The 18,006-nt window shown below is 52.3% G+C and overlaps 1 protein-coding gene across 2 annotated transcripts in view; it reads left to right on the top strand.

Moving 5' to 3' along the window:
• Positions 1-18,006, top strand: part of SLC7A1 (solute carrier family 7 member 1) — a 60,540-nt gene that overhangs the window by 12,785 nt on the left and 29,749 nt on the right. The window lies entirely within an intron of this gene.

Below are 18,006 nucleotides of genomic sequence, written 5' to 3'. Positions count from 1 at the left end.
CCTAGTTGGGGGTTCTTAATGGAAGAGGAGCTATCAGGACCTTTTGTTATGGGTCCGGTGTTGCTGGACCTGGGGCGGGCCAGGAAGCATGGTGTTAGGGCCCCCTGCTCCTGAGACCTCAGCCCAGGACGCCACTTGGAGAGGTGGGGCGTAGGCCCGGGTGGGCGTGCAGGTGCGAAGCCCCTGCAGTTTCCTTCCGTCGGCCTTGGAGGAAGTTTCCGGAACGGACTGGTGCTCAGGTGTGGGTCCATCCTCCCCCGGCAGCCCTGAGGCCCCAGGGGTGTGGCCTTGGTCACTGGCCTTTGAATGGTCAGGGGGAGCTTGGCTGTCTTTGACAACCGTCCAGGTGGGAGCTTCTTGCCCGGTGCATGGATTTGTGTTGGGGGATGAAAGGCAAGCTTGGCCACCAAGCAGATCAGCTTCTTCTCAGCAAGCTTTAAAGGCAGCCTGTTTCCTCACTGCACGTGCTGTGGAGATGCTCTACTGGAATAATTCTTCAGTCTAAATGTTCCCCCCCTCCTGGGGAGATAGCAAGGGGCACAGTGGTGGAAGTGGAGTATTGTTACATTCAGTTGTAGTCGGGTTTTATTTTTGCTTTATTATCTGGCTCATTAATCCATGTGTTCATTGGAAGGCTAAATTGTACATAGAAACATCATTGATGTTTTTTCTTTAAAATTTGGAACTTGTGATCACTTCTGTAAAGAACCATGAGCCAGGACCGGATGTTCTTGGAGGGCTGTGGACGGCAGTGTCTGTGGCAGGGTCTGGTGGGGGTCGAGGTGGGGGACTGACCCCTGCCCTTGATCCCATGACCGTTAGTAGCTTCTTTTATATCGTCCCACCACGGTGTTGTTTCTCGGGCAAAATCAGATTTCATTCCCGGCGCCTCATGCAAAGTGTCTTATAAACAGCTTTCCTCCTCTCTTCTGTGTCTGGAGACATTATTTATGTGTCTCACCAGGTGTTAGGATGAGCAGCGCGTCACATGGGTCAGACCTCATGGCTGGGCCCTGAATAATCCTTCTGCTTTTTGACATTCATTACCTTGGTAGAGGGGATGTCCGTCCGCTGAGGGGGCCCGGTCTTGACAGCTCAGGACAGCAGCCAGCGAGGAGGTTAAGACATGTGTTAACGTGTGAAGACTGCTTGTGGAGGAGGACGGACCACCCCCCACCTGCTTGCGGGTCGTCTCCGGGGCCGAGGGCTGACTTGTGGCAGGAAGAGGAGTGTCGTGGATGTCTTGGCGTTCACGTGTGGTGTCATGAGGGCCTCAGGGGCTGGGGCTGGAACCCCCTGACTCTGCTGCCTGGCCCTGGGGTCCCGCCTGGGGACTCACCACATTCTTCTCTCATGCCCTGGGGAAGGCCTCCCCAGCAGTTTGAGGGGCTTGCAAGTCCAGAGACCTCCTTGCCACTGGCCAGGCCACAGATGGAGTGACCCTGAGCAAGTCTTAACCCTGACCTCTGACTCCTGACCTCAGGGCCATGCTCTCTGCTTCTGGGTTTGAAAGAGATCGAATCAGGATACTCACTTTGGAGGTTCCAGCCCTCAGCAGGAAATGGGTGATGGTGGAGACTAAAGAGCTGCATGGAGCAGTGTAGTGTCCACAGTGTAAAAGTAGGGACAGTAAAAATCCGATGCAGCAGAAAACAGAAGCTCTCGAGTTAGGACGCTGGCGAAGGTTTTGATTGAGAAGTGCCACTTGGCCTGTGTGAGCCCAGAAACGTGGAGTGGGGTGATTTGTACGACTAGAAGGAGCAGAGTGGCTGTTATTTAAAAAAAACACAACAACAAAAACACCCCACCTGGTGACCGGCATCCACATGGACCGCCAGACTTGGATACCGAAGAATCACCGCTTTCCTAGTGTGGGTGGGCCCTCGCGGTGCCCCAGGAAGTAGAGGCAGGCGAGAGGCGTGTCCCACACATGGGTTTCTCTCTGCCTCCAGGCCCCCTTCCGTCCACCGCTGCTCCTCAGTCTTTGCTCCTCTGGGGTGGACCAGCCTGGAGACAGACCCCGGGACGCCCGGCCGCCTTTCCTGGGTCTCAACTTCCAGGAGCCCCTTGAAGGGCGGGCTTTCTGCCTAAGGTCCTTTAGTTTTTGCCTTAATGGACAGGATCGGAGATGGCCGCCTATTTAGGCATGCAGATGCGTGCGTGTGAAAATAACACGCCCTTGCATCAGGCCGTGCACACTCAGCTGTGGGGTCAAGGTGGCGTCAGCGTCAGCGGAGACAGAGGATGGCAGACGGTCGGATCTACAAGAAGGCTTCGATTGTGCAGTCGTGGTTCAGGTGTCTCGAATGTCTGCTCTCTGGGCAGAATCTGACAAGGGTTGTGTTACAGGAGAGGGGAAACTGCTAGTCTGCAAACCGCTAAGAAGGCTCGGCTTCTGTTTGGGGTGGAGGAGAGCACGTGAGCGGGCCGGGAGGGGATGATTTGGGAGTGCCCTGTCTGGCAGTGCCAGCGGAGAGAGAGGTGAGCTGGCGGGCGAGGCGAGCCCCGGGTTCCTGGCCCACCCCGGTGGTGGGCTGGGCCCTCGTCAGGACTTGCAGGGGGTCTCAGTGTAAGGAAGAAAGCACAGTGCTTTCCGCTGCTGGTCACCCACAGGCCCAGAAGGAGCGGGGGCGGAAGAGGAAAAGTGGACGTGAGAAGGATGTGATTGTCCTGGCCCGTGGGGCCGGGGTTATCGTGAATCTCTGGGAACACTGTCATAGGACAGGCCCCTGTACAAAGCGTGCTTTGTGAGCTTCCCCAGGGATAGAACTCTGGCCAGAGCCGCCCCGTGTGACTGAGATACCCTTCTTTCTGTTCTTGGCACTCCGAGTCGGGACTGTGCGGGCTTTGCGGGAGCAGGACACACTTGGTGTCCATGGCGCCCACCCGAGTCATCTTGTTCACACCCTGGGGTCCTCCTGAAGCAAGCTGGGCACAGCCCTCTGGTCTGAATGAGGAGCCCGCTCTCGGAACCACAGTCTGGAAGGTTCCTTGGCTGTCTCCAGGGCGTCCTCCACCCCCGTCCACTCCCCTACAGTCAGTGCCCTGTTCTCACTTCTCTGACCTGACCCAGACGGGCTGGACCATCACCAGGTCAGCACAAGAGCAGAGTCAGCCGCAGAGGGGGCAGCCCAAAGGAGAGGCTCAGGGCCCTGTTTTACTGTCAGGGTCACCGCACCTTAGCCGTGACAGGCCTCGGGAGAGCAGACTGTGTTAGGTATGGAATTGCAGTTGAATTCTAGAGTTGACCTTGTGTTGCTCTGTTGATAATTTGTGAAGGTTCATCTTGGCATTTAAATTGGGCTTCCGTGGTGGCTCAGAGGGTAAGGAGTCTGACTGTAATGCAGGAGACCTGGGTTCGACCCCTGGGTCCGGAAGATCCCCTGGAGGAGGGCATGGCAACCCACTCCAATGTTCTTGCCTGGAGAATCCCATGGACAGAGGAGCCCGACAGGCTACAGTCCATGGGGTCACAGAGTCAGACAGGACTGAGCGACTACCATGCACGTACACGATCGATAAAGAGATTCAGCAGTGGAGGTGACCAGCCGGGGCAAGGGCGGCCCCCACCAGAGCCGCCAGGGTGGAGACGGGAGGAGCCGGAATTGTGTTCCCAGGTGGACCTGGGTTCCAGCCCGGCACCTGCGTCCTTCAGATGGACACTGCCTGTCCAACTGTCTGGGGCCTGGGTCAGGGGAGCGGCTGACTGGAGGCGTCAGCCGGGGGCTGCACTCTCAGCTCCTGGTCAGTGTGTGCTGGTTCCCATTGGCTGAGCTCTTCCTTCCTCCGTTCACTACTTGATGTCGACAGACACGGCATGTTTGTCATCTGGGAAGACCATGTGCCTGCATCTAATGGGTCCTTGGTGGCACGGGGGAGCTGGTGCCCCCAACAGATGGCTTCCAAGCCTGCATCCTGCAGCCCTGGGAGGTCCTGTAGGTCTGATCTGAGATCGGTGTTGTTAGCCTTTAGCGGGGACTGGGGGTCCCAGGAAGCAGTGACATGGTGCATGACCAACCCCTGAGATGGACTGAGATGGTTGTGTGGGCCTTTCCCCCCATCAAAGAGAGTCTTGTTTTCCTTGACTCGGCCCTTCCTGCGAATGTTTGCTCTTATTCACGGCAGCTCTAGGCAGCACAGAGCCTTGATGACATTTGCTGAAAATTAATGATAAACGTGTATCTCCAGCTCAGAATGGAGGTTGCAGGCAGCAGGGGGATGACCCGAGCTGGCACCTGTGTCCCCCACGCGAGGACAGAGATCGGTTCTTTTGGACTGAGTCTGAAAAGACACGTTACTGTACAAACAGCATAGACCCCCTTTGAATTTTAACTCTTCAGACATTGGTATGAAAAACCTTTGGCTCGATTTGTACATTAAACTCGCTTTTAGCCATTTTTTTTTTTAACCCCATCATGAAATACTTAAACGTTTAGCAGCAGAAGCAAGAGCAGGTTTGCCGGACACCAGGTGAATTGTATCCCAGGGCTCCACCTAGCATCCACTGTCCAGGTTCGAACGTGTCTGTAAACCCTAAGTTATTGGTCTGTTAGCAGAATGGGAAGTTCATAGTTGCAGAGCCAAAGTTTCTTTATAAAATACTCAAAATACACCAGGGATTTATCTGGGAAACAGTGTGCAGTTTCTTTTAAAAATATATGTCGTCCTCTTTTTTTTGAAGTTTCTTGTTTGGCTAGGGCGTCCTTGGGACACTTTCCAAACCAGAGCAAGGGAAATCAGAACAGGATTGAATAATACTTTTATGTATAAATAAGAAAATTGTGGTGTTCTCAGATGTTTGTTTGATTAAGCGCTCCCGTAAATAAAGACCAGCTACAATGGTCACACAAAGGACCGTAGAAAAAAAAAACGTTTTGGGACCAAGGTTCTCTTTTGTCTGGGAGGGGGTGGCCTTGCTCCTCGGCTCTGCGTGTGAATCCTAACAGGTGCTTCGTCGGGTGGACGAGCAGGTGTTTGGGTTCGTTTGTTTGTTTTAGACCCAGCATAGACGCTTGTAACTCGTAGTACAAATAATTCTCAGCTGACAAACTGGCTAAAGAGCAAAGAATATCAGCTGCCCTGGTGAGGTGTGCCAGGGAGTGGAAGATTTACCCTAGACTTGGATTTTTCGATGATTAACTGAGATTTCAAATTTCATTGAACAAGTTCTTCAAGAAGTCCAGATTCACTCATTCACTCCCTCATTCTCTCACTCAGCAGATGTTGGTCGGCTGCCACAGGCACTTGGCCGAGTCACCCAAGTGCTGACCCTCGTGGGCCACGTTCCGGGGGGTTGGTTCCCTGCAGATGCTGTGAAGATGCAGGCCGCCGGCCGAGGACCCATTTCTTTGTGATTAAGCCGACTAGAGAGGATGCCAGGCTCTTAGCAGCTATCTTCATCCCTCTTGAAACTGCTCCCTTTTAGCCAGTCTTTCCTAATTAGACCCACTCGTGTGCTGTCAGGAGCCCCCACCCGTTTCCCCAATGTATTTCATATACTTGGCGGTTTTCCCTTTTCTTGCAGATTCTGTCCTTTTCTGGGTCTGTGATGGGGGCGTCCTCCACGCACAGTATGTTGGGGGGGCAAGGCCTTTGCAGAGAGGCCGTCTGTGGGTCAGAGCTGAGGGTCAGGGGCAAGGAGGGTCTGGGGTGGGAGCGAGGTGCTCAGGCCTGGGCCATGGATACCAGGCTGGGGGTCACCAGGCTGAGCAAATAAGAAGACTGGTCGGATGCCCAGTTAAATTTGGACATGCAGAGAAACTTGAGTTGTAGACAGTCGATGGATCCATTTTAGTATTCACTTTTTTAATACTGAAAAAGAATTTACGGGCGGTATTTGGAATGAAGTCATGATACACTTGGGGCACACTTAAACCGAGCCATTACTCGTCCTTGCTCACGTGACAGGCTGGGGTGAGTGGCGTCCCGCCTGCGGTCTGGCCTTGTTTGGAGGGGGGAGGGTGAGGCCCCAGGGGACACACGGAGTCACACCCCTTTCTCCACGTCAGGGGAGTCTGCTGCTCAGGGCCCCCGTGTGGCTACCACATGGCTGTCACATGCCTCCGATCACTTGTATTTTATAAACCAGAGCGGAGGGGACTGGGGAGCCAGAACGGCAGGCTACAGCATCTTGTGTGGGTCTCACCCTCGCCCGGAATGCAGAAACTTAGATTTTTGCACCCGAAAATGTACTCCTGACATTGCCTCTTCATGGTCCTCGGTCTCCCGGGCTTGAGACGTCAGTTGCCTTGGCTGCCTTTCCGTCTCTTGCCTCCAGTATCAGTGGTTTAACACATCCTCTGTGTCCTTCCGCCCCCACCACCCCGTCTCAGCTGTCTTTTCTTCTGTGTAGTAACCTTACTGGTTTCTTCTAGCCTCCCCACCTCCACCTTTTGGAAGTCCTCCTGCGTGTTCCCTCTGTACATTTTTTTAACAGATCCTTTCTCTCTGTGAAACGAACCTCCAAAACAGGGAGCACAGAGCTTTCTCTGTCGCCTGCATTTCCTAACAGGGTGTGCGTGCTTGCATGCAGTGGGTGCTCTGTGAGCAGCTCTTGGATGGAGGGTCCTGGGGGGTCTGGGCTGGTGGACTGGGCTTCTCTGGGTGTGGGTGTGGCCGGCGGTAGGTCCAGGGGTCCAGCCTCCTGCCTCTGGTGCTTGAGTCACAGGTAGGCTCAGCTCTGGAGCCAGTGCCCCTGGCCACTGGCCATCTGGCACTCTTCCTAGTGACATTTCACGCTGACCTCTCCTTTGAAGAAGGGTTTTGAAGCAATGCTGTGCAAGGAAAGGTCAACAAAGAAGAGTGGATGATACGCCGACAGAAACATAAGTTAAAAGGCAGGAAGTGGAGCAGCCTGATGTAACCAGGTTAGAGGGGATGAACGGAAAAAATGCCCTTGAAATTACTCTTTAATCACTTGTCTGCAGAGACGTAAAGCGGGACATGGAAAACAAACATTTCCATTCAATGTATGTGCAGTTTGACAAAACAAACCACAGGGCTTTGTGAGCGTCCAGACCTCCTGGCAGGAGGAAAGCGGCCTCATGCCTGGGCATCGCTTTCCTCCGGGGTTCACGGTGGGCGTGGCCACCCTGCAGAGAGCAGGTGAAACAGAGCATCTCGTTTCCTAAAACAGCCGGATTGGGCCCAAAGGCCAGACAGGCAAAGAGGCCCCTGGGTGGAGTGGTCTCAGCCCACAGCCCCCTTCACAGGTGAGCCATCTGACCCATCGCCTGTGAAGGGGGCGCCCGAGCGGGTCCCAGATCCTAAAGGACAGCGGGGACCAGGAGGGTCACCGCCACGGCCAGCCCCGGACCCACGCGCCGCAGACCCCGCGGCCGTCAGCTCCGTGGAACCCGAGATGTTTACAGATCCAGAAATAAAAGTCAGTGGTTCTAAACTCAATACTGATTATAATGTGTATGTCCATTTCTTCACACAGTTCATGTCCTTGTATATATATTCTTAATAGTTTTAAGTCAGTTACCTATTTTGAGGCAGTAGCCCTCAAACCTGCAACTATCTAAACAGGTGCAGAGGGAAATACGTCAAACAATAAGCTTATTTTTGTTTTTTAAACCGCGTGTTTGCACAGTGCTTAGTCAGCTACGGAACCCCGTCATAGACTAGAACAGGTATTGTTTGGAGGACCTGCTTACCCTCCGGCGCGTCTCGCACGGGGGCTGCTGGTAAGAGCCCACACGGATGAAGAAGGTGCTCACGACAGCACTGGTGTGCCAGCCGTGCTTCGGGCACCGCGGTGTTAACCCCTTCCTCCCCACCCTGCCCTCGCTGGGAGGTGACCGGAACCAGGACCCGTCTCAGCCTGCAGTGGGGAAAAAGGGAGCCCACAGAGATTAAGTCACTCACCCGCCATGTTCTGAACCCAGTTTTGTCTGAGACTTTAACCTCTCTCTCGCCTCTCTGGTCTCTGGTCTTCACAGCGGGAAGCAAGGTGGGGTGGGTGGGTAGGGAGCTATATCAGAGGGGTAAGACTGGAAGACTTGAAGGCAGGAGGAGAAGGGGACGACAGAGGATGAGATGGTTGGTTGGCATCACCGACTCAATGGACCTGAGATGAGTGAGCTCCAGGAGTCGGTGATGGACAGGGAGGCCTGGCGTGCTGCAGTCCATGGGCTCACAGAGTCAGACACGACTGAGTGACTGAACTGAAGACGCTCTACCCGGTTTTCAGGGGGTGAAACCAAGACAGAAGACTCTTTCCCTCGGGGAATGGGGGACTGGTGCTTGTCCGAGCTCACGGTGTCTCCCGTGCGGTGAAGACGTGGCGACCACACCTGCCCAGGAGTTCACATGCAGGCTGAAGCCGCCAGGGGGGTGGGTGTCCACCCTGTGGGCCCGTCCAGGCGGTGTGGTGTGTGAGTGAGGCTGTGGTGGCTGGGGGCCTTCTGTGTCGCGTCGGGAACTTTCTGCCCCCACCCCCCGCCCCATCCCCACCTCTTCTTTGTGTCAGCCTAATTCGCGTCATGTAACCGGGCTGTGTCTGTGACATACCAGCTGCTCAGGTTTTATTAAATTCAATCTAGGATCTCTTTTAGACGTCTTTATCCTGCACTGTGTTGTTGTAAGGAATCACGAGCCCCTGTGGGCATTTTTGAGAGTACGGTGAGCATCAGGTGTTGCAGAGTCGGCAGACAGGGCTGTGACCCAGCCTCGCCAGCACCCTGAACGCTCAGCTCGGGAAGTGGCCCCGAGTTGGCCTCCTGTGCGTTCTTCCTTGCAGCTTCTCAAGCTGGGCGTGTCGTCCCCACCTCTCGTGTGGTTTGTTTGCCCTGGTGGTGCACCTTGACAGTCTTAGAAAATACTCTCCTGGTGCTTAGAGACCTAGTTAGATTTTTTTGCTGCCTGATGATGGTCTCCTCTCTGCTAATTCCCTATTAAATTGGTCGCTTTCTCTGAGGTCCTGGACCACAGTCACACACAGAGCGAGAGGGTCCCCTCTCCCCTGGACCCTGTGTGAAAGGTGTTAGTCACTCAGTCAAGTCCGACTGTTGCGACCCCATGGACTACAGCCTGCCAGGCTCCTCTGTCCATGGGATTTTCCCAGGCAAGAATACTGGAGTGGGCTGCCATTCCCTTCTCCAGGGGTGTCTTCCCGACACAGGGATCTAACCCGCCATCTCCTGCATTGCAGGCAGATTCTTTACTGTCTGAACCACCAGGGAAGCCCAGGCCCTGTGTGAGCTGGAATCTTAAACCGTGTGCATCACTTAGACCAACCTTTGCTGCAGGTGTCCTCAGTCAAAGTATTCTGTGCCCTGTGACCATGAAATCTTAAGCTCTGGATTGAAACTGGAGCTTGTGTTCAGTGTCACAGAATGAAGGACGAGGGAGTGCAGTGTAGGGAGGGACTCATGGAACAGGAGCTAAGTCCACATTCGTGAAACTCTCGGAGCAAAATGACTGCTACGTATAAGTGGCTTGTGCAGATAGAGTGGAGGTTGTCCTACCAACTGCAACCAGAGCTATAATTACTGATTTTGGGGGGAAGTGGCAGAGTTTTGACTTGAGCAGAATTAAAATATGGGGGACACAGTGCTGCTTTTGCAACTGAACTCGTATAGAAGGTGCAGGGTCTGCTTGGCCACCTTTGATAGAAAAGCCATACTTTTCTTATGAATTGGGTGCCTCTTGTCTTTTAACAGCTTTACTGAATATAATTTAACAGCATAAAGTTCGTCCATTTGAAGTACAAATTCAGTGGCTTTACTATATCCACAATTGGGCAACCATTCCCACAATTTCAGAACATTTTCATCATCCACTCAGGCAAGCCCTCATCTCCTCTCTGTCTTTATTCCAGATTTTTTCATGTCCCTGAACTGACACGGCGTGTGGCCTTTTGTGACTGGCTTCTTTCACTTTGCATAATGTTTTCAAGGTTCATCCATGTTGTCGTTCCTCATCCACATTCATTCCTCTTTAGGCTGAATAATATTCCCTCATGTGGATAGCATCACTGATTCAGTGGACCTGAATTTGAGCAAACTCCGTGAGATAGGGAAGGACAGGGGAGCCTGGCATGTTGTAGTCCATGGGGCTGCAAAGAGTTGGACACAACTTAGTGACTGAACGACAGCAAATGGATAGACTACATTTTGTTTATCCACTTATGAGTTGATGGGTTTTGGGGTTGTTTAGCCACTTTTCAGCCATTGTGAAAAGTGCTGCTATGAACATCTGTATACAAATGTGTGTATAAAAGTGTTTTTATAGGCTTTTGTTTATCTTGGTTAGATATCTAGGAGCGGTTGGGTCCTATGGCGATGACTCTGATTTTTTGAGGAATCTTTTCAGTTTTTGAATCGTGTGTATTTTCTGTTGTACATTTTGAAGTACACATTTCAGCGGCCTTCAGCCCATTCACCTTGTTGTGATGTCATCACCACGTTCCCCTCCTAGGCTCTGATGACGTAATAGGCACTGTCTCTTGGGCCCCAGGAGGGGAAGTGGCTTTGGCTTTGATCTGTCAAAGCGATGGGTTAGTCGTGAGCCTACCCACTGCCCTCTGAGAGTGAGAACAGGTGAAGGGCTCTTGGCCCCAGACCATAGGGTCTCAAAGACAGGAGATGTTGGTTAAGAGGGCAGGAGAGGCTAACTTGCCGAGGCTACCCAGAAACTGGGAGTGGGGCCTGCTGTCTCCTCCTGGGGGGCCCACCCAGTGTGGTGGGGAGACGCCATCCTCCCCGCACACAGGCGTGTTTTCCCGGTCATGCCCAGATCTCCCTGGGCCCTGGCCGGGGGCCTCAGGGAATCCTGAGCATAGAGGCCATGAGGCGTTATATTTTCTGAGTCTCAGGAGAGGGTATCCGCGTGGGGCCAAAGTGTGTGTTTATGGGGGAACCATCATCAAGTCAGAGGAGATCTTGCAGGTCGGCCTGGACTGTGGGCACTCCGACCTTGGTTCCCTCCGCCCGCTCACCTGGGACTCCATGTTCCTCACGCCCCGTCCTGTCCCGGGATGCCTGGCCCGGCCTCCCCCTGGCCCACCATGACAACTCCATCCTGAGGCTCCCTGGGCCTCCTCTCGGCCGCTTGTTTTGGAGAAAGCCCTGCGGTTTTCATATTGTGTTCATATTCTTCCTGAGCAGCCCTTTCACCTTTCCAGCAGTGCGTCACTTCCTCACTGGCAGAGATGCTGTTTTATTAAACTCTTTGGGGTAAGTCACTGGCAGACAGAAGCCACACATGTCCAGATTCAGAACAGGCGTCATTTTCGACCTAACAGCTCATTCATGAGCAGATTCTTTGAAAATAGTGACACACCTTGTAAGGGATGAAAAAGTGAAAGTTAATCGCTCAGTTGTGTCTGACTCTTTGCAGTCCCACAGACTGTAGCCTGCCTGGCTTCTCTGTCCATGGGATTCTCCAGGCAAGAGTACTGGAGTGGGTTGCCATTTCCTTCTTCAGGGGATCTTCCTGACCCAGGGATCGAACCTGGGTCCCCTGCATTGCAGGCAGATTCTTTATCAAATGAGCCACTGGGGAAGCCTGACTGAATATCAGTAAGGGCTGATATTCATAGTCAAATGGCTGTTCACTTAAATGGGAGGATGCCTTTAAATAGCGGCTCCCCCAGCTGCATGTGTCTGTTGGTGTTGCTCACGTAGCTGTTTGGGCTAGAAGTTCCAGAGTGCCAGCCAGGAGTCTGTGCAGTTGGAAAAACTAGGAAGCAAAGAGGAAGTATTTCTTCTTATGTCCCTTATTCAGAGAAAGTCTCCCTAACGATTCATTGATTTTTAAGAAGTGCTTGATGTAGCTATAGGGATAATAATCTCAATTTCTAATTATTTTTAAGCAATTCTGTGAGCTCGACAGTGGTTTCCTCATTGCAAAAGTGGGTAAGTAGGGGTTCAGAGTAACCTGAGAGAGGTCAATCAGGTACTTGGGGGTCAAAACCCAGGCAGGTTGTCTTCAGAAACCATTTCTCCTCTTTCCATTGCCTCTGATGGTTTGCTCAGTGGGAGGAATGTCCCTGTGTCTGATTTTACTGTAATTACATTATGGCCTGTTGCCCCAGGCGACCTATGATAAGTCTCACATAGAGTTTCAGAAGCATCAGAGCAGGTTTAGTCAGCTGAGCAGAGGTTTGATACACAACTCCGCGTTTCCCCTTACTTTATGAAGCTGCTTTTCTGGAAGTAGAATTGTGTTCGAGTGGGACAAAGTAGGCACTTCACAAAAACGTCAGCCGTCATGATGCTGCTGTCCTCGTTGGGGAGACCCCTGACCCCCAGATGCGTGCCCATCTTTGCTGGGCCAGCGGTGGAGTTTGGAGGCTGGTTGCTGAGCGTGTTTTCAGTGTCGGAGGGAAATGACTGAATGGAAAGCCTGCATGCTTTCTATGCCCCTCTTCCTCTCTCTCCCCGCCACACGTTTCCTGCCCTGCTCACTTTTTCCTTTTACAGTCCACGAGGACTTCTGCATCAAGCAGCCATTTGGTCCTGTTCAAGTCGTAGAGTCTAAGATTCCGTCACTTGGATTCTCAGGTGTTAACAAATCGAGACTGGCTGCAGGCTCGCAGGTGGAGCGTTTCTGGGGCGGAAGCTGCTGTCCCCGCCTGTGGGCCTCGCCTCCTCTGTGCTCATCCAGAATCTCAGAGTCATAGCAAGAGTGGCGGTGGATCGCCTCCTCATGTTCATCCAGAATCTCAGAGTCCAGGGTCCTCCTTCCCACTCAGACTCTGATGCAATGGCCTTTTCATAACAAGAGTGGCAGGGGAGCCTGAGAATAGCTTGAGCTTCTTACCTGCTCTGAGCCTCACACCCCACTTGTGAAGCATCAGTGGGAGATGCTGCCTGGTTCCTTTCTCTCTTGGGGGCGGGGGTGCCTCCCAGCAGCCCATCCCCGCTGACTTCTGAGCATCTCACATGACTTTCAGTGAACATGCTCCCACACATCTTCAAGACCAGGTTCAGTCTTAGAACTGCTGTAAGGAGTGGAGCTTGGTCATCAGTTCATTTTTTTCATCTTTTACTTTTTTCCCTTAATCTGCTTACCTCTTAGTAATTCTCAGTCTTGGTTTGGGGACAAGGTATTGGTTTCTTTGTGAATACGTGCTTAACCTCAGAATTGTTTGTAGGTTTTTAAATTTTGAAACATTACTTTAAAAGATTTTTAAAAACCAATTCATTAAAAATAAACACATCTGCGGAGCACTTGCTCTCAGCTCCACACTGTGAGGCGGGTTTCCCCTCCTCGACAGCATGCAGTCAAAGAAGACTCAGTCACCTTGTTGTGAAGTATCTCTCATCTCAGAGGGAGGGTGAATCATCAGATTGTGGGCTTTCCTTGCTCCAGAAAAGGCTGCAGTGATTTTAATTATCGCAGGGTTGGGAGTTGGATGGACATCTTGCTGCTTCCTTGACCGCGCTTCCTTTAGTTTGTCATTTTTTCCCCAGTAGGCATTGTAGAACCACACACGTCTGTATATGTTGTAAGGTCCTTCAAACAGCTTTTATGCATAAGTGTTGTCGCTGCATTAGGGGGTGGGCAGGAAGTGGTGTCGGCCCCAAGTAAAGATGGCGTCAGGGTGGACCCTGGAACTTGGGGGAGACTGGACACTGGAGTCTGCTCCATGAGTTTCTCCGGGAAACCACTAGTAACAGCAGTCAGACCCCCTGTCCTCATGAGCCCCCATCCCCCGTCCTCAGGTGGAAGCCCATCCTTTCTCACTGAGAACCTGTGAGTGAGTGTGTGTGGTCCTGCCGCGGTGGAGATCCAGGTGGCAGGCGGTGTGGGTCGGGGGAGGGCAGGGGCCACGATGTGTAGAGAGTACTTGGGTTTCTGGTCCTGGCCAGGTCTGCCCTCGCGAGCGTATTATCTCAGTTACTACAGTCTGCTCGTTTCTGGGTAAATCCCAAACGCAGAGCCTCAAGGCTGGAAGGCTCAGGACAGAGGGGATGGCTCCCAGGTTCCTGGTCGGGAAGGCCCTGTGGAGTCACCAGCACGAGGCTCTGGCAAGCGCAGCTGCCGTGATGTCAGTTCTGGACGCATCCCGCACGGTGCCCATCCCACAGGGTCCTAACGGAAGGAAGGACAAAGTGCGAGGGTCTCAGAGGACAGTTTTGGATCCTGGGTGGTGCCTGGAGGGCACCCTGCCCCGGTTCTGGAGACCCTGAGGCCTCTGTCCAGCACTCGGGCTTTGAGCCCATCATCCCCTCTCTCCTGGACCAGGAAGGATATTAACTCCTTCTCAGTGCTCACCAGCCTCTTTGCCCATGCTCCCTTTAACAAACAGGAATTTCATGCTGGAATTTCAAAACTTTTCACGCCAAAGGAAAAATTTAATTAACGTTTGCTTTTTCAAATGAAAGATGCTCTCCTTCCAGGATCCTGTCCCCTGCGCATCCCCTCGGGAGGTCCTCGTCTGTTCCATGGGCTCCTGGCTGTGGTACTTGGCTGAAGTCAGAAGACTTGTCAGAACCCCCCGTAAGGCCTTGAACCATGTTCCTCCTGTAGCTTCATTCCTTACCATGACCCTCGGATCTGACCTGGCGGGATGGAGCGCTGGCTTGTGTATTTGGGGCTCATCTTATTTCTAATAATTTCATGGAATTACTTTAATGAATCAGAAACATGTTCTTCCTGTTGATATTTAATCCATCCATATGTTTCAAAGATGTTCCAATCATAAGAGGTACATAAACTCTCAGAGGCAGGAATTTTGGTCTCATGAGTTCACTGCTGTGTCCCTGGGTTCCACGACTGTGTCTGACACTCAAGACACTTGTGGCTTGAAGAACAAAACACAGACTCATTCAAAGGCAAAGCAGCTACTTCAGCTGGACAGGGAAGCTCGGCATGCTGCAGTCTACAGGGTCGCAGAGTCAGGCACGACTTAGTAACTGAACAACACCAACAAAAAAAAATTGTGCATTATCTTTAATAAGAAAAAGCAAAAAAACCTGTTTGTAGTTCCTATCAATGTACCTAATGGGAAGGCCTGATTCCTCTTGATTTATAAGTTATTCAGTGGAAGTGTGTTCACTGATGTTTCCAGGTGATTTTGCAACACATTTCCCATCACTGTGCGGATGTTCCCTGTTGCACAGACACTTGTGCCCTTGGGAGCCTGTCCAGGATGGTGTTGGAATATGGCCTGCTGTATTTATGATGAAATAAGTGAAATAAGATGCTTTATGTTTGAGGTGGTTGTAGCATTCTCACTACCCTGCTTGTAACAAGTGAAACTTCAAATCCGAAGTAGAATAAATCGGTTGGAACATTCTTGGAGTAAAGAAAAGCAGTGCCAATAAGTTTACTTGCTTTTCATGCCAGCCCCAATAATCCTGGTGGGCTCAGCCTGGTTTAATGTATGGCAGCCTTCTCTAGCACTTAAGTGGAGCATCCCTTACCTGCTTTGCTGCTCTGGCAGGGAGACATGGGCAGGGAGGCCCTCAATCAGGCTGCTTCACCCTGCCTGAGGAAGCTGGAGAGCGGCTTTCCTGGGGGGCCGGTGTCAGCCTGGCTGTGTCCACGCCTTAGGGCAGCCCTAAAGCAGTGATTCTCAAACTGTTTGATCTCAGAACCCCCTACGGTCCTAAAGATTGTGGAGAACTCTACGGAGCTTCTACTTATGTTGGTGGTATGGATCAGTATGTGTCTGACTCTTTTGAACCCCATGGACTGTAGCCAGGCTCCTCTGTCCATGGGATCCTCCAGGCCAGAATACTGGAGTGGTTGCCATTCCCTTCTCCAGGGGATCTTCCCGACCCTGGGTCTCCAGGGATGGAACCTGGGTCTCCTGCACTGCAGATGGAGTCTTTACTGTCTGAGCTACCAGGGAAGCCATCACATGTATATGTTTATCTAAAAACACATTTGTTAATATCACCACCAGTGTCCTCAGAAAACTCCTAAGTCTTGGGAAACCGTCAACTGAGACCTTGGTGACAGATACAACTTTTCCACAATTCTAGGGGTTTTTTTGATAGTTCAAATCTTATCATTGTCCCCAAACATCGTCAGTTGTTTTCCTTCTCAATTCTGTTCCTTTCATTCCAGGATTTTCCTCCTAAAATATAGATCTAATGATGGCTCTTGGCGGCCAAACTCCATGACTTGTTCCCAGCCCCCAGCACTTGGATGGATTCCAGCCTTGCTTCAAGCTTCTACATTAAAAAAAAAAAAAAGAAAATCTTTAAAGAACACAAATTTACTATTTTCAGTTCTGCAGGTCAGAAGTCTGAAATAGGTGTCACTGGGCTCCAGACCAGGTGTTGGGAGGGTGTGTACCTTCTTAGAGCTCTAGGGAGAATCCAGTGCCTTGCCTTTGTCGGCTTCTCGAGGCTGCTTGCCTGCCTTGGCTCCTGGCCCTGGACAGTTTGAGGCTGGCAGTGCCCCTAGAGCCTCTCACATCCCACTCCTGTGACCGGGACTCCCCCATCCTTCAGGGACGCTGGGGATTACATCAGACCCACCCGAGAACATCTCACCGAAGGTCAGCTGGTTCCTCTGTTCGTCTGCAGCCTCCTTGTCATGTAGCCTGCTATAGTCACATGAATAGGACTCGGACATCAGGGTTGGGCGGCATGGTTCTGGCTGCCGTAGTCTAGCCTCTCCGTCTTTATGTTCCGTCCCTGCTCTCTGAGTGTATGTCGGGTAAACTCGTCTTCTGAACGGCATCCCCTTGTGGCAGAAGCCTTTCCTGAGGTCTCCAGGTGGAGTTGCCTCTTTCTCTTGGGCCGAGATAGAGACTGGTGGGTGCGTCTGTCCCCGGGGAGGATCCGTGTGTCCATCTGCCCTTCACCTCTCCCACTGCCCTTGTACTTGGCACATGATAGACAGCTGGCAATATGCTGTCAGTTTTGGACATTTGATCACGGGCTGCGTTTTAGAGGCTGTTGAGCGAATGTTCGGTTTCTTATCTGTAACAGCAGCATTAAGAGTTACGTAGGTGAGTGTCATCCTTGTGGGCTATCAGAATACTTAGAGGTCAAATGTCATAGTAGCCACTGCAGCTCACACTCAAGTGGTTCGGGAGAAAAGTGTGCATGTACGTAACGATAGAGCAAATGTGGCAAAATGTTCAGTGTTGGAAAATGTAGATGAAAAGTACGTAAGTAAATATGCTAGCTTTTCTGTAGGTCTGAACATCTGCAAAGGAGGTAGTGGCAAAGAATGGCATGTTAGTGTAGGGTGAACCGAGGAAAGGTGCTGGTTGGGATGGAATAGTTGATTCCAGCTGCTGGAAACTTGGCTGCACTCAAGTCACAAGCTGGAGCTGTTGGTGAGCAACTTCACGTGTGTGTTTGGCTCAGAGCTGATCCTCGCTGGGGTCACGAAGCATAATAACCAAACCTCTCCTGCTCCTGAGTCAGTGAGGGCATGAGTGCGTGCAGAGTAGAAACCCTGCGGCTGGGAAGACAGAGGACTTGACGCGTCTTGTCCAGGAGGTTCTTCCTGGATGCCCCGTGAAGACTGGCCGTCTCCGCATCCATTCCTTCTGGGACCGCAGGCACACGGTGACAGGGCCCGCCCACATCAGAGCAGTCTGGGGCCTGCCCCAAAGTCCCTGGGGCTGGCGGGTACTTAGTGCCAACCGAATGGGGTACTGGAGCCATGCCACGGTCCCAGCGAGGACAGGAGAGCGGATGGTCACAGATTGGAGTCCCAAGTTCCCTGGAGGATGCAGCTGAGGCTCTCTGGCCCTGCTGACCTGGAAGTCTCAGTGCCAGCGTCCCAAAGGACTCACTGCCCGGCTGGCCCTTCTCAGGGCCTCTGAGTGTGCACAGGCCGGCTCTGTGCCCTTGGTGTGTGGGCGTGGCCTGTCTGGATGATGCTCAGCTGTCGTTCTTACACGTTTGCAGCGGTGGTGGGGTGGGACCCCTGGTTTGGAGGATGTCTTGTCCAGTTTCCCGGGTTCTCCCCAGCAGTGCCCCGCCACGTCCCCTCTGCACCCCCCACCCATGCTGCTCCATGTACATTGGGACCTCGTCTCCCCACCATTTGTCTGCCCTTTGATGCTGAGCTGAACAGAAGCTT

Source organism: Bubalus bubalis, chromosome 13, assembly GCF_019923935.1.
Source record: "Bubalus bubalis isolate 160015118507 breed Murrah chromosome 13, NDDB_SH_1, whole genome shotgun sequence".
Classification (NCBI taxonomy): domain Eukaryota; kingdom Metazoa; phylum Chordata; class Mammalia; order Artiodactyla; family Bovidae; genus Bubalus; species Bubalus bubalis.
This window is presented reverse-complemented; position numbering and strand designations above follow the sequence as displayed.